The 18008-nt window shown below is 38.5% G+C and overlaps 1 protein-coding gene across 3 annotated transcripts in view; it reads left to right on the top strand.

Moving 5' to 3' along the window:
• GRID1 (glutamate ionotropic receptor delta type subunit 1) overlaps window positions 1-18008 on the top strand; it is a 1530549-nt gene that overhangs the window by 97782 nt on the left and 1414759 nt on the right. The window lies entirely within an intron of this gene.

Below are 18008 nucleotides of genomic sequence, written 5' to 3'. Positions count from 1 at the left end.
TGTCTTTTGTTATAATCATGGGATCGTTGTCTGTGATTTAAAATGAATAACCTCCTTCTTAACTGCAGCACCCTTTGGTGTAGAGCAGGGATCTTCAAACTATGGCTTCCAGATGTTGCGTAATCACACGTCCCATAAGGCATTGTAAAACTCTGACATTCACCGATACGACTAGGCATGTTGGGAATTGTAGTTCCCGAACAACTAAAGGGCCATAGTTTGGAGACGCCTGGTATAGAGTATTGGCCACAGGGGAAGATCAAGGTGCCACAGATGTAACATTGTAGGGGATCCTTGCAGTTTAGCATTAAATTCTTTGGTGACTTATGAGAAATGCAGGATTTTGAAAAATTCTGTCTAAAAAAAAATAGTAGTGCTTTGGTTTGATGGAAAATATTTTGAAAGCAGTTTTAGAAAATGTCTTTCTGCAGGATTGAAATGAAAATGCAATTTTAACATTCATTTTGTAAAACTGCTTCTGAGGCGACAATATACTTTGTATGAAATACTTAAAGCTGAATTCTAGCCTTTCCTTCAGTTGTGCAGAGTTGGACCTGCTCCTCTCCTGCATTGAAATTGCTTAGAAGCTGCAGTCAGATAGATCCCAACTCATTTGGCTGAAATACATTAACCACTTGCTGACTGGCCCATAGACAAATGACATCCTGGTCGGTAAGCGTAATACAATGGTTATGGCTGTAGCAATATGCCATAATAAATTATAATTCATAATATAATATTTTCTTTTTTCACCCGGCGATTCTCTACAAGATAAAAGTAGTCTGAGTGGCGAAATAATCACTGGATCACTTTTAGAAGCGGTGGGAAGGGTGCCCCTCCTGCTGCTTTCCAGTGGTTTACTGGGCTTACTTAATGATCGGTGAAGCTCCGGACCCATCCGTTTACACCGGTGGCTTGCAATAGAGATGAGTAAAGGCAAGATGGCCTTCGCTCATCTCTATGGCCTTGCAGGACATCATTTCCGGTTCCCCTGGCATGTAAACAAGGCTTTTTTTTTTATTTTGTTTAAGAAAAAGATCTAACTTTTTTTTTGTTATCTTTTCCTTTTAAAGCTAGAGGAGAGATTTGGGGTCTTATAAGCCCCCGATCTCTCCATAAAGAGGACCTGTCATGCTGTATTGCTATTACAAAGGATGTTAAAATTTTTTGCAATAGCAAGAAATTCAGGACTAACAAAGTTTAGTAAATTAGAAGAGCCTATTTACAGGAGAAAAAAACAAATCTACAATAAGAAAAAATATATAATCAATACAAAATATATACTTGAATATTACATGTTCATCAGATATTGGTACAGGTCAAAATATCATATTTTCTGCAAGATATCCCTATAGGTCTAATACATGCCTCATGTATAATACTATGGGGGAAGAAAACCCCTGATAATCAACCTTTAAGGGTGGGGAGGCACAACAGTAACTTCAGAGGTCCTTACAACATGCAGAGTTAAATGGAGGGAGAGATCAATGGTCCTCCTATAGCCTACTGGCCCATGGGAGGATAACCCTCAGGTATGAAGATCATCAGAATGGACTTTATCAGCAAAACAGAAAACCGTATATAAGCCACTGCTATATAAATAGATGATTAAAGTTGTATGCGATAGAGGACCATTAATCTCTCCTTCTATTTAAATGTGCATTTTATCCAATGGAGTTATTAAGGACCTTTTTGACGTTACTGTTGGGGCTCCCTACCCTTAAAGGTTGATTAACAGGGGGTTGTTTTTCTTCCCTCATAGTATTATACATGAGGTATGTTGTGAGACCTATATGGATATGTTACAGAAAATATGATGTTTTGACTTGTACTAATATATGATGAACATGTAATATTCAAGTAAACCTTTTGTATTGATTATAATATTTTTTTTTTCTACTTGAAGATTTTTTTTTTTTTTTCTGTGAATAGGCTCTTCCAATGTACAATTGTTGGTCCTGAAGAAGCAGATTACCCGTGAAACGTGTTGATCTTCTCAAAGGATTTATTATGCCTACTGTTGTAATGTATTTTGTAGATAGCAATATGTGTTTTTTATATTGCATGAAATAAAAAAAGATAAAGTTTTTTAGATAATTTCTAAATCTATCTTTTTATTAACTAAGTGATCATAGAGGTATACTTAAACCCAAACACAACTTTCACTGCGTCCTAAATAAGGTATGTAATGGGTTTTATTAAAAAACCTAATTTGGTTGTTGATGAGGGGAGGTGGGAACCAGGAAAGTCAAAAACTTAAGCAGACTAAACCTTAGCTTTACCAAAACTGGAGTTTTAGCATTTATTTCTGCATGACATCATAAACTAATAAGTGCAAATGTTGGAGTAACTTTGTGCTGCTTTGTTGGTTGGAGGCACACATTGACAATTTGCACCCGCATGCTTTTGAGGTCTGTAACTTTTTAAATTTTGCTAACGATTAATATTGTCATGTGGGATTATCTGGAGAGAGACTCTTTATTCTTTTAATTTATGTATCATTTGCATTAGTAGTGAATGGTTTGTGAAAATATTTCATGTCCATTTTAGACCTGTCCAAGCTCATTAAATTAAATTAGCTGAAAGTGATGAAATTGGCGTTTATTGTGACACAGCGTGATTATTCCTGTAATGTAATTTGCTAAAATAAGCCTATTACTTCTATCTTGGTAACTGGCCCCTGTGAGCAAATAGACCATTTCATTGCAGATGGCAAAAGCGATCAGCGAAACTGTATGGAGACTTAAACCGTCCACATATGGATTGAAATTTCGCCTGTTCAGCAGGGGCCATTTTAATTTTGATCTATATATGGACATGCTGGTTGTACAGAAGTCAGTCTACCAGTTGATTAATGTATAACCAGCCTTTCGGGTTTTTCCTGATTGATCAGTGCCATTGGCTCTAGTTGGCAGGACTGATCAGATACAACAACCCAGCAGAAGTGATTTCCCCATCCGTATCGAGTGTGTGGAGGGGGGAATCGGGTCATTTGGTAACAGCCCTGGTCTTACCCTCCCCTCTTCTAAGCACACTTGAGAGGAGGGGTGTGGCTGCTACTCAGCTCTGCTAGCACAGAGCACTAGCGTGTGACAACAGAGAGCACATTTCTACTGAAAGAGCAAGGTATTTTAACCCCTTTATGCCAACAGTATGCAAATATGTGACCCCATTGGACTGGGCTTTTTTTCCGTGGGGCCTCATATTTGTGTATCTTCCTTTGTGCTGGGATCACGCCACATGGTGCACTCCCACCACAGATACCAGAGTCTCAAAGAAAGCATGGGGCCCTGTACTTACAATCGGGGCCCTGTACTAACAATTGGGGCCCTGTACTAACAATCGGGACCCAGAACTCCCGATTCCGGGTCACCTGATCGCTGTGATCACCTCTGATTGGCATATCATAGTATCAGTCACTGTGAAGCCTGCCCCTTGTTTTCTCTCTCTCTCTCTGAATGGAGAAGAGAGATACATCAGATCTCTCTTGTTGCAGAGAAAAAAAAAGTGGGTGTGAAAAAAATAAACCTATATAAATAATAGTAATAATAGGAATAATAAAATAAGTTTGATCTAGGTCAGTTTGGGTCAGGGTCGGTATTTATTTATTATTTTTTTTGGGACATGACATTTTTATTTAAATTAGTTTTAGGCCCCGTTCACATTGGGGCGACGCTACTTCGCACCGCGACCTCGGAGCGGCCGCCACGGACTTCATAACATTGAAGTCTATGGCGGTCGCCTCCTGGTCGCCCCAAAGAAGCTCCGGACCCTATTTCTAAGTAGGAGTGACTTGTGTCGCTCCTATTAGAACGGGTCCGCAGCTTCCCTATGGGAGGCGACCTACTCGACTCAGTGTGAACCGGGGCTTAGTGTAATGACAGTGTGTTTTAGGTAGGATAAAAAAAAAATAACAAAATGCGCACTATTATTTTTGGGCTGTACTACGGGTACAAACAACAACTAACTTATAAATATGTGGTATCGCTGCAATCGTCAGGAGCAGGAGAATTTGCTTTGGGTTGTTCTTTGGAGAAGGTTATGGTAGTAGCAAGAAATATACAGGTATATTTTTTTTTTACTATTTTGGGCCAGTTTCCGTTTGATAATGAAAAAAAAAATCAGAAATCTATTACCATTTTACTACCAAATGAAAGCCAAATCTGTCCTGAAACACCCCCCCCCCCCCCAAAAAAAAAAAAAGAACAAAACAAAAAGGTATAATCCACCTTACAGCACAAAGTAGTTGTAAAGATACATAGGGTTTTACTAACACTTGTCAAAGTTGCTAAATTGTGCTTAGGCATTAAGATTTGATTTATGAATTTCCAAGCAGACTTTAGTCACATGTTATACAACACAGAGGTGCAGGATAGACGTATTACTTTGATTTTAGTAATGCATTCTGTTCCCCAGGGGACAAAATGCATGTGACCCTTTGTGCCACCTTCCCATGTGTTTTCTAGGCTAGCTGTTCAGACAGGGCTCCCCTTCTCCTGTCATTGCCATCCAACAACACCGCTATTAAAAAGATGGCTTTTTGGCTGCCTGAACTTACATCTATGCTAGACAGCACATAGAGAGATGGGAAAAATGATCCCCAAATTTTGTCACTGGGAAACATAACACATTAATACAAATTGAAGTAAAAATTCTTCTTTTAAAAAAATATTTTAAAAAATTCAAGAGTGAGACTTCTACTGAACCTTAATTTGCCATCAATACAAACACTTGTAAGTTCAGAAGATGCACACAGATCTTACATGGCTAACTGGAAGCAGTTTTAAATTAGATATACTTTAAGATCCACTTCCATAACATATATTCAAAGAAAAAAGATCTAAATCCCACAGGACTGAAACTCCCAAGAATCCAAAAATGACTGGGCTTAGGAGGGTGTTTCCATGCTTACACGCCTTTCTTCTAAACCAGGGGTCTCAAAAATGTCTAAAAAAAGGGCCAGTTTACTGTCCTTCAGACTGTAAGAGGCTGGACCCTGGCCAGTGGGATTAGAAAATGCTCTGGTGTCAATGGTAGTAAACAATGCCCCATCATTCATATTAGTGTGGGGGCGGGGAGGGATATTGGCCCATTGTTTGTATCAAGGGAAATAATAGTTTCCCATCATTAGAATCAGTGAAAGGAATAGTGTCCCATCATTTGTGTCAGTGGGAGGAATAGTGTCCCATTATTGGCATTAGTGGGAGAAATTGTGCCCCATCATTGGTGTCAGTGGGAGGAATAGGGTCCCATCATTGGTATTAGTGGGAGAAATAGTGCCTTATCATTGGTTTCAGTGGAAAGAATAGTGTCCCATCATTGGTATTAGTGGGAGGAATACTGCCAATTCATTATTGTTGGTGTTTGTGGGAGGAATAGTGCCCCATCATTGGTGTCAGTGGGAAGAATAGTGACCCATTATTAGTGTTAAAGGAAAGAAGAACAGTGACCCGTCATTGGTGTCAGTGGGAAGAACAGTGACCAATCATTGGTGTCAGTGGGAAGAATAGTGTCCCATCATTGGTGTCAGTGGAAAGAATAGTGTCCCATCATTGGTGTCAGTGGGAAGAATAGGGACCCATTATTAGTGGTAAAGGGAAGAAGAACAGGGACCCGTCATGGGTGACAGTGGGAAGAACAGTGACCCATCATTGGTGTCAGTGAGAAGAATAGTGTCCCATCATTGGTGTCAGTGAGAAGAATAGTGTCCCATCATTGGTGTCAGTGGGGAGAATAGTGTCCCATCATTGGTGTCAGTGGGGAGAATAGTGTCCCATCATTGGTGTCAGTGAGAAGAATAGTGCCCCATCATTGGTGTCAGTGGGAAGAATAGTGTCCCATCATTGGTGTCAGTGGGAAAAATAGTGTCCCATCATTGGTGTCAGTGGGAAGAATAGTGTCCCATCATTGGTGTCAGTGGGAAGAATAGTGAACCATTGTCAGAGGAAAGCAAAGGGCCACATCTGGCCCCAGGGCTTTAGTTTGGAGACCACTGCTCTAAACAATTATCCAAGAAAAGTATAAGAAAAGGCAAGGTGACTACCAGGCCCCAGTGCATAATATTTAATTATATCCACAAATGCTCAGACCTGGGAAGAGATGTAATTTTAAAAGAAGAATCTTGGTCCAACCAACATTTGACATCTTGTATTTTTTCAAAGGCTCAATGAGGACACAGGCAGCCATGATCATACAGAAATTAGGATGTAAAGGGCTGACTTTCTTACAGTCTCCCAACAAGCAGTAGTGTTCCTATAGTAACAGACATTAAACCGCTGCAGTGTATCACAAGAATGTTAAATAGAAAGGATAAAACATGGCAAAATTGGCAAAGTGCATAACCTATTACTTTATACAACACGTAACAATGATACAAAAATACAATTTATACTGCTACAAATGTCATAGATTTATATATAGCACTGCAGGATTTCATTAGTATAGTTCTAAGATAGGTTACACTTGTTGTGGTGCCTAAAAGGGGATTGCCTTTACTTGCCGGGTTTCTAATTATGTTTGTCTTTTTTCTTTTCCACACTTCTCATTTAAATACTAATAGCATTAGACTGTTTGCTACTAACAGGAGCAATAAACTCCCTATCCTTTTGGTTGCACATTCCAACACCTATGTTTTTTTTTTTTACTTAAGTTTACATTTTTCCTATGGTGGGCAAAATTTATGTTGTTGGAAATATACTGCCTCATTAAATAAAATCTGAACAAATGTTTATGTAGATATTATACGTATCTTGCTATGGTTAAATTCACAATTAACCTGTGGGTGTAGTATTGTGTATATATAGAGGAAAGAAGAAAGGGACTGTATGGCTGGAGGTATTATCAATAACTGTGCAAAAAGGTAAATCAGCGCAATTAAATATAGAGTGGTATAGTGTTAAGACCCAATAATTTGGGACACATAAAGAAAATACAGCAGCTATATAGAACCTCCTTCACAAATGGGAGAAATGAACTATAGACAAATATGTATACAGCGCTATATAAAATCAAATAAAGTGACAATGTGCATCATATAAATCAATAAACTCACAGTGCAATATATATTCCTCTTAGGTGCAATATATAATGTCCATAAAGTGCATTCAAAGTAAAGTGCATAAGAGTCCACTAAAATATAAATATAACCGTGGTTTAAAATTCAATAAAGTGCTTGATAGATGTTTCCATATAAAAGTGCAAGTGACACCACCACCGTTTAGCCACCAGATGGCCTCTCACCTCACTGAAGCATTAAACCAGCATTGAATCCTCAATAAAAAATGCCACTTCCTGGATCGATCTCTCACCATCCCATGGACATGATATGTGAATAAAGATAATGAGGCATCTAAGTGTACACTGCTATTATCCTTTAATTGATTAACATTCAAAGTAGAATTGCACTCACATCAATACATTATCAATAACTGCACCTTAAAAAGTGCCATCCTATTTACTTTGTGTATATAGAGGTTTTCTATTTGTGTGTGTATTTTTTTTTATTAGTTGAACTAGATGGACTAGTGTCTTTTTCTAACCTGACTAATCATTTAACATGAAATGTAAAATTAATTTAGAATGTGGTTATAGTTACTGAGACCTGACAAAGAGAGTGATAGTTTATGAATAAGAAAAACATCAACAACAGCTTTTTTTTGACAGATCATGTCCCAAATTGTTCCAGTTAATGTCATTTTATGTGTGTTCCTCTATCCTAATTGTATTTTTTTTGGTCTCTTTCTGTCATTACATGGAAGCTGTGTGCCACCAATCCAAAGGGATTAGAAATAATACTTTCTAAATAGTTTTATATCTCTTTAAAAAAATAATATATTTGTTTTATCAATAAACATTTCATACATGACAAATGATTCACAGAGGACTTTAGATTACCTAAAAAGACAACACATCAGAAACGCTTGGCATAAGGCTCTTTGTTGGATTAAAAATTTAGACTTTGCCATCTGATAAGGAGGGAGTCACTGCTGATAAGGAAGGAGTCACTGCTGTGATGACTTGATTGAGTTCATTAAATGAAGGACTTCTTTTAGCATAACTGAACAGTAATCATGCTAATAATGTAAAAAGAAGATGAGGGCTTCTTCTACTTTATAATATGGAAAATTTCATATTTACATAAGTAAAAAATATTTTTTTGTTAGTCCTGGACAAACAACACCAATATACTACTTGAATGACGGCACAAACTTTCTGAACTTTTGATTTTTAATTATTTATTCATTTATTATCAATTTGATGAGTTTTTATGGTATATACACATGTGATAAAATGTTTTTTATATGAATTTCTTAAAGCACTTATATGCACTTTATGGTTATTGATGTTATGATAACCCTTAAAGCAGCTCTTCAGTCATTTTTTCATCTTTCCATCTTCTAAATCTTCTGCCCTTGTTGTTTTAACTTTGGATAGTAAAACATTTTTTTCTGCCATTAAATACCTTATACAGCCCACTTCCTCTTTCTTGTTTGGTAAAAAGCCTAGGCTAATGACATAATGCACAGCAGAGTTTGCCAGCAAAGGTGGGGGGGGGGGAGTAATGAGCCATAGGAGGACCAATGACAGCTGCAGAGCTGGAGGGGGCTGGAGGAGGGTGGAGATAACAGGAGACTGCAGAGATACATGTGTATTCATCCAGAGTGGAGAAATATGCAGACAAGCAGTGGTGTGAGTGTGTCTGTCTGTGTATGTATTTATATATATATATATATATATATGTGTGTGCGTGCGTGTGGGGGGGGGGGCAGAGCACCACTTTAATGACAACATTTTTTACTTGGTATTTGTGTTGGTATTGATAACGTGCAATACAGTGTACGGTGTGTACAGCCGTTAATAACATCAAATATTTTATCATTTTAGAAGTTACACATAGAGCAGATATTATTTTCCGTATTTATTGGTGTATAACACGCACAAGCGTATAAAAAACACACCTTCACTTTAAGAGGGAAGTTTTAGGAAAAAAACATTTTAAATATTTAAAAATAACAGTACACTGCCCCTTTAATTAAACAGCCCCCCTATACATTGCACAGTTTCCCCCATGCACACTACATACCCCCTTTTATTACAAGGCCCCCTTTATACCACCCTTAAACATAAAATAGAAAGATAGGGTAGCTAAACCTAAAAGTTGCATTTTTTCATTTCTTTTTTTCTTATGGGGATTGGGGGGGGGGGGGGGTACTGGTACTGTAAATATTTAAAGCTAATACATAGATTTGAAATACCATTAATTATGAATTTTATCGTTTAGGCATTACTGTTAGGAATGTTTATAAAAAGAATGGCGATTTATATAAAATAATGTTCTGGGTTTCAAAATATACGAATAGCTGTGGCGCTTCGAACATTAGTAGTTCTTGTCACTTTATGTGAAAAATGCAGCGTGTTACATCTCATGTTTGTGTGTGTTTCAGTAAACTGTCATTTAATACTGGAGTAACTTGCATCTTAGTGAGTGTTGAAAATCCATTTGACATACAGAGCTATCATAGTCTGTCCTGGCAAACAAGCTTGCATTATCGAATCATATCTTAGGCTGTTATTGAGGTGTCTGATTGATTCAGACAGTAATTTTTATCTAATATTAGGGTTGTAATGGATGGAAAGAGACACAGCCCTGCCAGGAGCATTTAAAATAAGACAGACGCTTTAGAATGGTACAGCACAAATATTAGTGCTGTCACTCACAACTCATTCTGGTAAGTGGTGGAATAACAGCACATTGATATGTGCATGGTCCACATTTAGATTAGTATCATCCGTGTCTTAAAGAATTTTTCCACTAGTGACTTTTGCTAGCATTTACACTCTCTCCCGCCAGTGAATACAAATATTTTATGTTTCTTGCTTTACAGCCATTTACATTAATTATTGTGTTTAATCTTAGATGTCCTTACACACTATATTGTCAAAAGTATTGGGATGCCTGCCTTAGTGCCTTTATACGCATGTGAACTTTATTGGCATCCCAGTCTTAGTCCGTAGGGTTCAATATTGAGTTTGCCAACCCTTTGCAGATAGAGCAGCTTTAGCTCTTCCGGGAAGGCTGTCCACAAGGTTTAGGAGTGTGTCTATGGGAATGTTTGACCATTCTTCCAGAAGCGCATTTGTGAGGTCAGGCAGTGATTTGGACAAGAAGGCCTGGCTCACAGTCTCCGCTCTAATTCATCCCAAAGGTGTTCTGTTGGGTTGAGGCCAGTCAGGTTCCTCCACCTCAGACTCTCTCATCGATGTCTTTATGGACCTTGCTTTATGCACTGGTCCAAATCATTTGATGGAGTGGGAATTATGGCTTGGTGTTGTTTTTCAGGGGTTGGGCTTGACCCCTTAGGTCAGGACTCTGTGCAGACCAGTCAAGTTCCTCCACCTCAAACCCGTTTATTCATGTCTTTATGCATCTTGCTTTGTGCACAGGTGGGCAGTCACGTTGGAACAGGAAGGGGCCATCCCTAAACTGTTCCCACAAAGTTAGGAGCATGAAATTGCCCAAAATGTCTTGGTATGCTGACACCTTAAGAGTTCCCTTCACTAGAACTAAGGGGCCAAGCCAATCAGTGCTTGACCTTATAAATGCACTTCTGGAAGAATGGTCAAACATTCCCATAGAAGAATTGAAGCTGTTATAGCTGCAAAGGGTGGGCCAACTCAATATTGATTCCTATGGACTAAGACTGGGGTGCCATTAAAGTTAATGTGTGCATAAAGGCAGACGTCCCAATACTTTTGACAATATAGTGTATGTAACCAACAAAACTGTCTGTGATACAGTTGTATCCCAAGCTGGTATAACACGATAGCTGTGTTCCATGGTGGCATAAAGTCTCAGCTTGCTTAGCAAAGAGATAGCTGTAGGCACAAATTAAAGACAGATCATTAACTAGGGTAAGAAATCAGTACAGAAGAGCATGGACAGAGCAGTGGAACTGGTTCCAGTTCCTATTGTTCTAGCATAATATGCAAAGTAGGGAACTGACGTTCTGCATTCTTACCAATGGTGTGCTTAAAGTGGAATTGTGTCTAAGCACCACAAACTGAAAATGCTATTTAATTCCCATTTTATTATTCGGAGCAAACTCACCCATTCATCCATGTCTCCATGCTTTATTTTGCTGAGAAATCCCTTTGAAAATCACCTCCGTAGCACTTCTGGCTATGGCCATCTAGAAGAAGGGCAGATGATTCATGTTTCATTTACTTTCTGGAATCCATATGCTCCTAGTTCAGAAATGCAGGAAGACGGTGTGCTTAGTGGAGAATCCCCTCCTACTCATGAAAGGAAAAAAATATGCCCATGAAAACTCCTGGGATGTGTAACATGATTTTGGTCTAGGCCAGAAACCAGGAAGCCCCTATAGAATATTATAAAAAAATACATTGAAAAATACATTTCAAACAAGCAAATATAACCACTTCACGACCTCAATCCATAAATATACGTGGCGATTTCAAAGTAGTTTACCTGGGCTATGGCTGAAGCATAATCCCGATATTTTCTTATTTTCACCAAGTATTTCTCTTCTACCAGCTCTCTGCTTAGGGAGCTCTGATGAGAACAAAGTGATCAGCGGTGTTAGATCGCTCAGTTCTCAGTCTTAGATCCAGCAGAGGGCAGATGCTGCATCCACATGGGTTAGTATGTTAAAAAAAAAAAATTCCTATACTTTTAAATATCTTTGTAGTAGTTGCCTTATTTAGCTAGTGCTAAGCGGGATAATTTTGGTAGCTAAGTCATGCAACTAAAATCGGTATGGAACAAATGGCTCCCTATGGAGTAAACCACACAATTAGCATTTTCTGTCAATAATCTTTTATGATTGTTTAATGCTCCAATAGGCAATTGAAGGCAACAAAATGCTTCCTACCTGCCTCTTGTAGTAGAGGAGCTATCATCTTACCAACTCTCTATCTGGTAGGTATCATACAAAAAAGGAAGTAAGGAGGAAATATCTCCTAAAATAGCATTTTCTAGAAGACTAATATAGGGTAAGAACCCTTTATCAGAATTCTATTATTTTTCTGTGTCCTTGGTCAGTTGGATCCAGATGACGGGTGTTGGGCAGAAAAGGAAAAAAAAAACATGTCCTCTGGGGGGGGGGGGTCACATACAGCATTTAAAATACAACAGAAAATTCTTCACAATAAATACATGGATAGCATTTCCAATGTGACAGAAGTTGCATTTTTTTTCTTTATGTTTAAAAAAAAAATGTATTGGTTAGAGGTAGGCTTTACATACAGAGAGCAGTATGACATTGGGAAGAAAAAACTTTAGGCAGAGTTCACACTAGCATTTCAGGTGCAAATCAGGTCAGGATTTTGGGCTGAATTCGGACCTGAAACGGACCGGAAGAAACACAGGACCCTTTTCCATTGCGGACTGCACTCTCCTGTCATGTGAATTGGATGCAGGCAAACCCACATCCAATTCGCATAAGTGTGAACCCGCCCCCAATACTGCTAAGTTGTATTCCTTCAAGAAAGTCAATAGAAGAATAAATTAACAAGAACTTTGAAGTTAGCGGATATTCACTGCACCTGAGCACCACAAACCAAAAACACTAATTAATTTTTATTATTTATAGCAAACTCCCCCATCCATCTATGTATCTATGCTTTATGCTTTATTTTTGTTTATTTTGAGAAATCACTTTGAAAAACACTCCCTAGTAGCATTCTTGGCAGGGGCCATCTTGAATAAGGGCAAATGATTCATGAAACATTTGCTTCCTGGAATCCATCTGCCCTTAGCTCAAGCATGCATGCAGAAGAGCGTACTTGGCTGAGAAAACCCCTCTTTCTCTCTACCCCTCCTGAAGACACCTGGGATACTGGAAAGGAGAAATGGACAGAGGGCGCACCAGCCTAGCGCATTATCTTTAAAACAATTTATTGCAATAGACATGTATACACATTATACTCACAAAACGAATATGAAACACGGGCATTAAGCAATGAGGGACCACCAGGGGTCTCCACTGGGCATCCTCAGCTGCCGCAGGCCGTGGAAGGATGTAGACCCCCCAAAAAAAACGCTTACGCATTTCGGGTGTTCCCCCTTCATCAGAGCTCATGACATTATTTGCCTAGGCAAGAAATCAGAAAGTAAGTGAATAAATGTAAAAAAAAAAGTTTTGAACAAGTAAATACGACATGCTTTGCTGTCTACTTACTAAAGCTAGTAGCATGAGGATTGAAAATTGTTAATGTTGATTGGAAGAGTGAAGTCCCACTTTAAAGTATGTGTGGGAAACTGTCATATATTATTTACCACTGCAAATAGTTTTTTTTTTCCTTTATGAATGTGGATTTTTCTGTTTGCGTGGAGTAGCTAAATAAACACAGCTTATGCAATAAAATCTTCCCCCAAGATATTCACTTATATATCTATTGCTACTAAGTGAAAATGTTTAGACTGTTGCTTTTGATCACCTTTCTTGAGCTGGAAAACTAAGCAGAACCATGGACAGCATCATCTACTTCGAACTGCAATCTCTTGCTGTGACAACATAGCAGTCCCCTTATGACGGAGTTCAAGGTTACATATGTTACTCATACTGTGTTCTAGTCAGAGACTATATGTGAGAATATCTCATTATAGAGTGAAGCAAACCATGCTGTGTCAATATAAGCCTAATACACAGGTAATATGTGTTGGCGTTCTCAAGGCAGATCAATGTGGCGGAGCTATATGGCAAGCAATGCTGAATGAGCCCGTTAGCTTGTTCCCACCTTTACCTCAACATACTGTATGACAAAACCTGGTGTTATTCTACACAAATCTACTAGAATGCTTAGCTTTTTCAAAATCATAAAGCTTTAAAGCCCATCTCCAGGGAAAGTTCTCTCTTGCGGTTGGGCTTTGCCAACATTGCAAGGGTTAAATGCTTATTTCGTCTAGGGGCCAATAAAGCCACTTTTTTCGTAACTTGATTGTCTGATACAAACTATGAAAAATATATATATTTTTTTCAAAATGTTTTCATGGGGTTTTTTTAAAATTTTATTTTATTTTATTTAGCAAAAACTAAAAAGCCCAGTGATGATTAAATACCAAAAAAACAAAAAACAAAAAAACGCTATTTGTGTGAAAAAAATAAGAACGTAATTGTCATTCAAAGTGTGACAGCCTTGAAAGCTGAAAATTGGCCAGGGCAGGAAGGGGGTAAAAGTGCCCAGTAGGCTAGTGGTTAAATAACGTAATGCTCCATATCTTAAAACCTTTGTTAAAATATAATTCAAATAATGCCACTCTATAATGTTTGCAAAGGCAGACTTGCATCTGGAGTGTAACATAGTTGTCATGCAGAGACCTACTGCCTGGGCAGGAAGGGGGTAAAAGTGCCCAGTAGGCAAGTGGATAAACAGGAGGTCTCAAAGAGCTGAAATCCAACATAAGAGGATGAAATGCTTCATACCCCCAGAACTACCGCTCCCAAGAGCTCATCTCCTATACACTGTTTAAGGGTAGGGAGTCAGTGCAGTAGCATTGCTTTCCTGGGAAATACTACCTACGGTAAATCCATGTATGCATATGGAAAGAAGCTGAGGATAGGGGGGGTTCTGTTATCCAGCAAGAAGGGCTGAAAACTCTGGTTGTGATTTTTGTGAAGCAGAGTCACTGTGTTTCAGCCTAAACTAAGTTAGGAGCATGCTGAATGTCTGGCAAACAGGTGTATTTTACATTCTGTAAAGATATAAACAAGGAAACATGGACGTGCCAGTTCACACTAACGCGGCACGACTTCGGGGGCGACCTGTGAAGTCGTGTGCACCGCGACTTCGGCGCTACTTGCACAGACTTCATATAATGAATGTCTATGCAAGTCGCTCCGATGTCACCCCGAAGAAGTACAGGAACCTTTTTCTAAGTTGGAGCGACTTGAGTCGCTCCTATTAGAACGGTTCCCGTAGCACAGAATGGACCGCGACTTGTCAGGCTGACCAGTCGCCTGACAAGTCGCGGTAGTGTGAATGGAGTCTTAAAGTATTGTAATATGTTTTATACTTTAATGTATATCTAAAGCCAAAACTTTCCTTTTTTTCGGATCCCAGACACCCCAGATGTGCCACATTGTGGAGATTTTCATCACTTTCTGTCCTAAAGAAACAACAGCAGGGGAAAGCAGATTTCACAGTATAGAAATAATTGTATTATAAAGTATTTTAATGTTGGGTTTAAAGTTAAAACGATATGAGAACCTTGCCAAAATCTTTAAAAACTAGAATTTGGCAACAAGCGAACAATGATGTCACTGACTTTTCACCTGCATGAAAGAAACAAACAAAAATCACACGTCTACATTATTCACCGTATTATATACTGCTAGCAATAAAGGATTAACATTGCATGGTTTATGCTGGTTGCGTATTCCCCCATGTTAATCCTGTTTGACCTTATACATTTGTATTGAGAGAGAAGTGCTGATGACAGTAAGCATTTCTTGGCCAGATAGCTATGGAACTTGTGCCAGTTTAAGGTCACAGACTGAGGAATTCTGCTTTGCAAGCCTCAATTTCTATTTAGTGATTCAGAATATGTCATACCAAAACTTTTTTTTTTTTTTGTTTTAATTAAAAAAATGTATTAATTTTTTTTCCTGTGTCGTATCAAAACCCATGCCCAATGGGTGGAGGTTTATATGTCATGAGAATGGCTTCTGATACTACAAAAAGAGCCCTATTTGCCACCAGCTCACCTTGCTGAAAATGTCTGCCAAAGTCTACGCACTATGTTTTCTGGTATTTTCTTTTATTAATACACATTTTATTGTCTGTCAACTTGTGTATGTTGCATAACAAATAAATGCCATGTATTTATTTATTAAAAATACTGTCAGGTCTCAAAATCTAAGTGTAAGCTACCGGTAAGAGAAGAACCTCTCTGGTTGCCCCTATGTCCCACCTCTGCTCCATACCAGCACTGCAGCCTCTGTCAGTGTTTTCGCTGTTTGACACTTCCAGGACTGTCAATTGCTTTTTTTTCCCCACAGCACGCTGTGATTCTATCCTACAAACACTTTGTAACTACAGAACTCAGTGGGAAATACTAGCATCCAGAGCTCCGGGAAGTGTTAAATGTCTACAGCACCAACAGAGCTGGTTTTAGGGAAGTAGAAGATGTTGGCTGCCAGAAAAGGGAGTATAATGGCTTTTCTCTTACAGGGAACTGACATTTTGATTTCTTTAGAGACCTGATAAGGTCCCTAAATGGATTTTTGAATAGTACTTCAATCTTTATACGTAGCATTGTGTAATCTTTTGTACACTTCTCTTATCATGACATGAACAGTCCAAGTAAGTGAAATACAACAATTATCAAAGTATACTGTGCAAATCTCGCAAGATCACGCAATAAATACTTCAAATTCATGCATAAAATATCAAATTCATATTAAATCATAAACAATTTTAATGAAAACAAGAAAATCTACTCACAAACATGTTAAAAGTGAAGGCATATAGGTCTCGGCGCGGTGGTTTGCTGCTCCCGCAGCATGCGCTTCATCGGCCGGAAGTGACGTCAAGTGGAGCGGACTTGACGTCACTTCCGGCTGGTGAAGCGCACGCTGCGGGAGCAGCGAACCACCGCGCCGAGACCTATATGCCTTCACTTTTAACATGTTTGTGAGTAGATTTTCTTGTTTTCAATAAAATTGTTCAAACGTTCTTCACTATGGATGGCCTTTCTTTTCCATGAGGGAACTCGGGTATACTTTAAGGACCACCAATAAGGATCTCACCTACTAAACTACGAACTCCAGGCTGTTAGAGAAAACTATGTCCATACTGCAAGACATCACTGAATGCCTTATACCGAGCGTATTGTGGCAAGTAGAAAACCACAAGGGGATCATCCCCATCCATGCACACAGTAAAGCACAGGAGCACCTTATCTGCACTTGATGGACAATATATAGAGACTTTATGATTTAATATGAATTTGATATTTTATGCATGAATTTGAAGTATTTATTGCGTGATCTTGCGAGATTTGCACAGTATACTTTGCACATGTTTGCACATTTGCACAAGTTCACATATTTATTTTAACCCATTGATTTTGTTTTTAGGCAGCGCTGCAACATTGGGTTCACATTACTTTAAAGGGCACTAGCACTTTAATTTGCAGCAAGCAGCTTTTGATTGCACAGACACTTTTCTAAATTATCTTATTTATTTTGCACAATACCATAAGCGTGAGGTTATACCGATACACAACAATTATCAAGTCCCATAAAAATATTGATTTGAATCCAAAATAAAATGTCCCACATATCACCACCATATAAGTCCTGTGTTCTCTTATGTCCTAAATCTTCAGATATACCAATCCTTTTACAACCCTTATTCTTCAAGTAGAAATGAGGATTGCCAGAGTTTAACAACCCCTTATAAAAAGTGGGTCATACAATGTTTTAACGTATAGTCTCAACTTGCTCCAAACTCTATAGTAATCCTTTCTTCAAGGTACTTCTTTCTCTCCTTAACTCAGTAACAATAGAATGTATCATAAGAAGAAAAAGGACCTCATGGTTTAATAAATTGATTTTCAAATAAATTCAAACATGAAATGTATTCACAAGCAGAGGTCATTCACGGCTTTCAACGCCTATATAAAAAAGAGGTAGAACATTCACCAGGAAAAGATTTTGACCCACTAGACATGCATAGGTCAATAATGCATTTCATACGATGTTCATTCATTAAATCCTCAATTATGTATACAGGTAGACAAAAACCCTCACCAGAAATATATGACCCACTCTTTTAATGCAGAACAAGCTAACGTTTTAACACAAGTACCCTCCAGTAAGCTCCAGTTCTTTCACATACACCAGTACCTCCAGTATATTTTCCTCCACTTTATCCACAGGGCAGGTGTAGAAGGCTGGGTTCATGCATGTCCAACTGAGGTTTGCAGTCTGGAGTCCGGTGCATTTCTGTTCACTGGTTCAGGTGCAGTTCAGGGGCAAATTTTT

Source organism: Pelophylax lessonae, assembly GCF_965119305.1.
Source record: "Pelophylax lessonae genome assembly, chromosome: 9".
Classification (NCBI taxonomy): Eukaryota; Metazoa; Chordata; class Amphibia; order Anura; family Ranidae; genus Pelophylax; species Pelophylax lessonae.
Note: the sequence above shows the minus strand (reverse complement) of the source record. Positions and strands in the feature narration are given on the sequence as shown.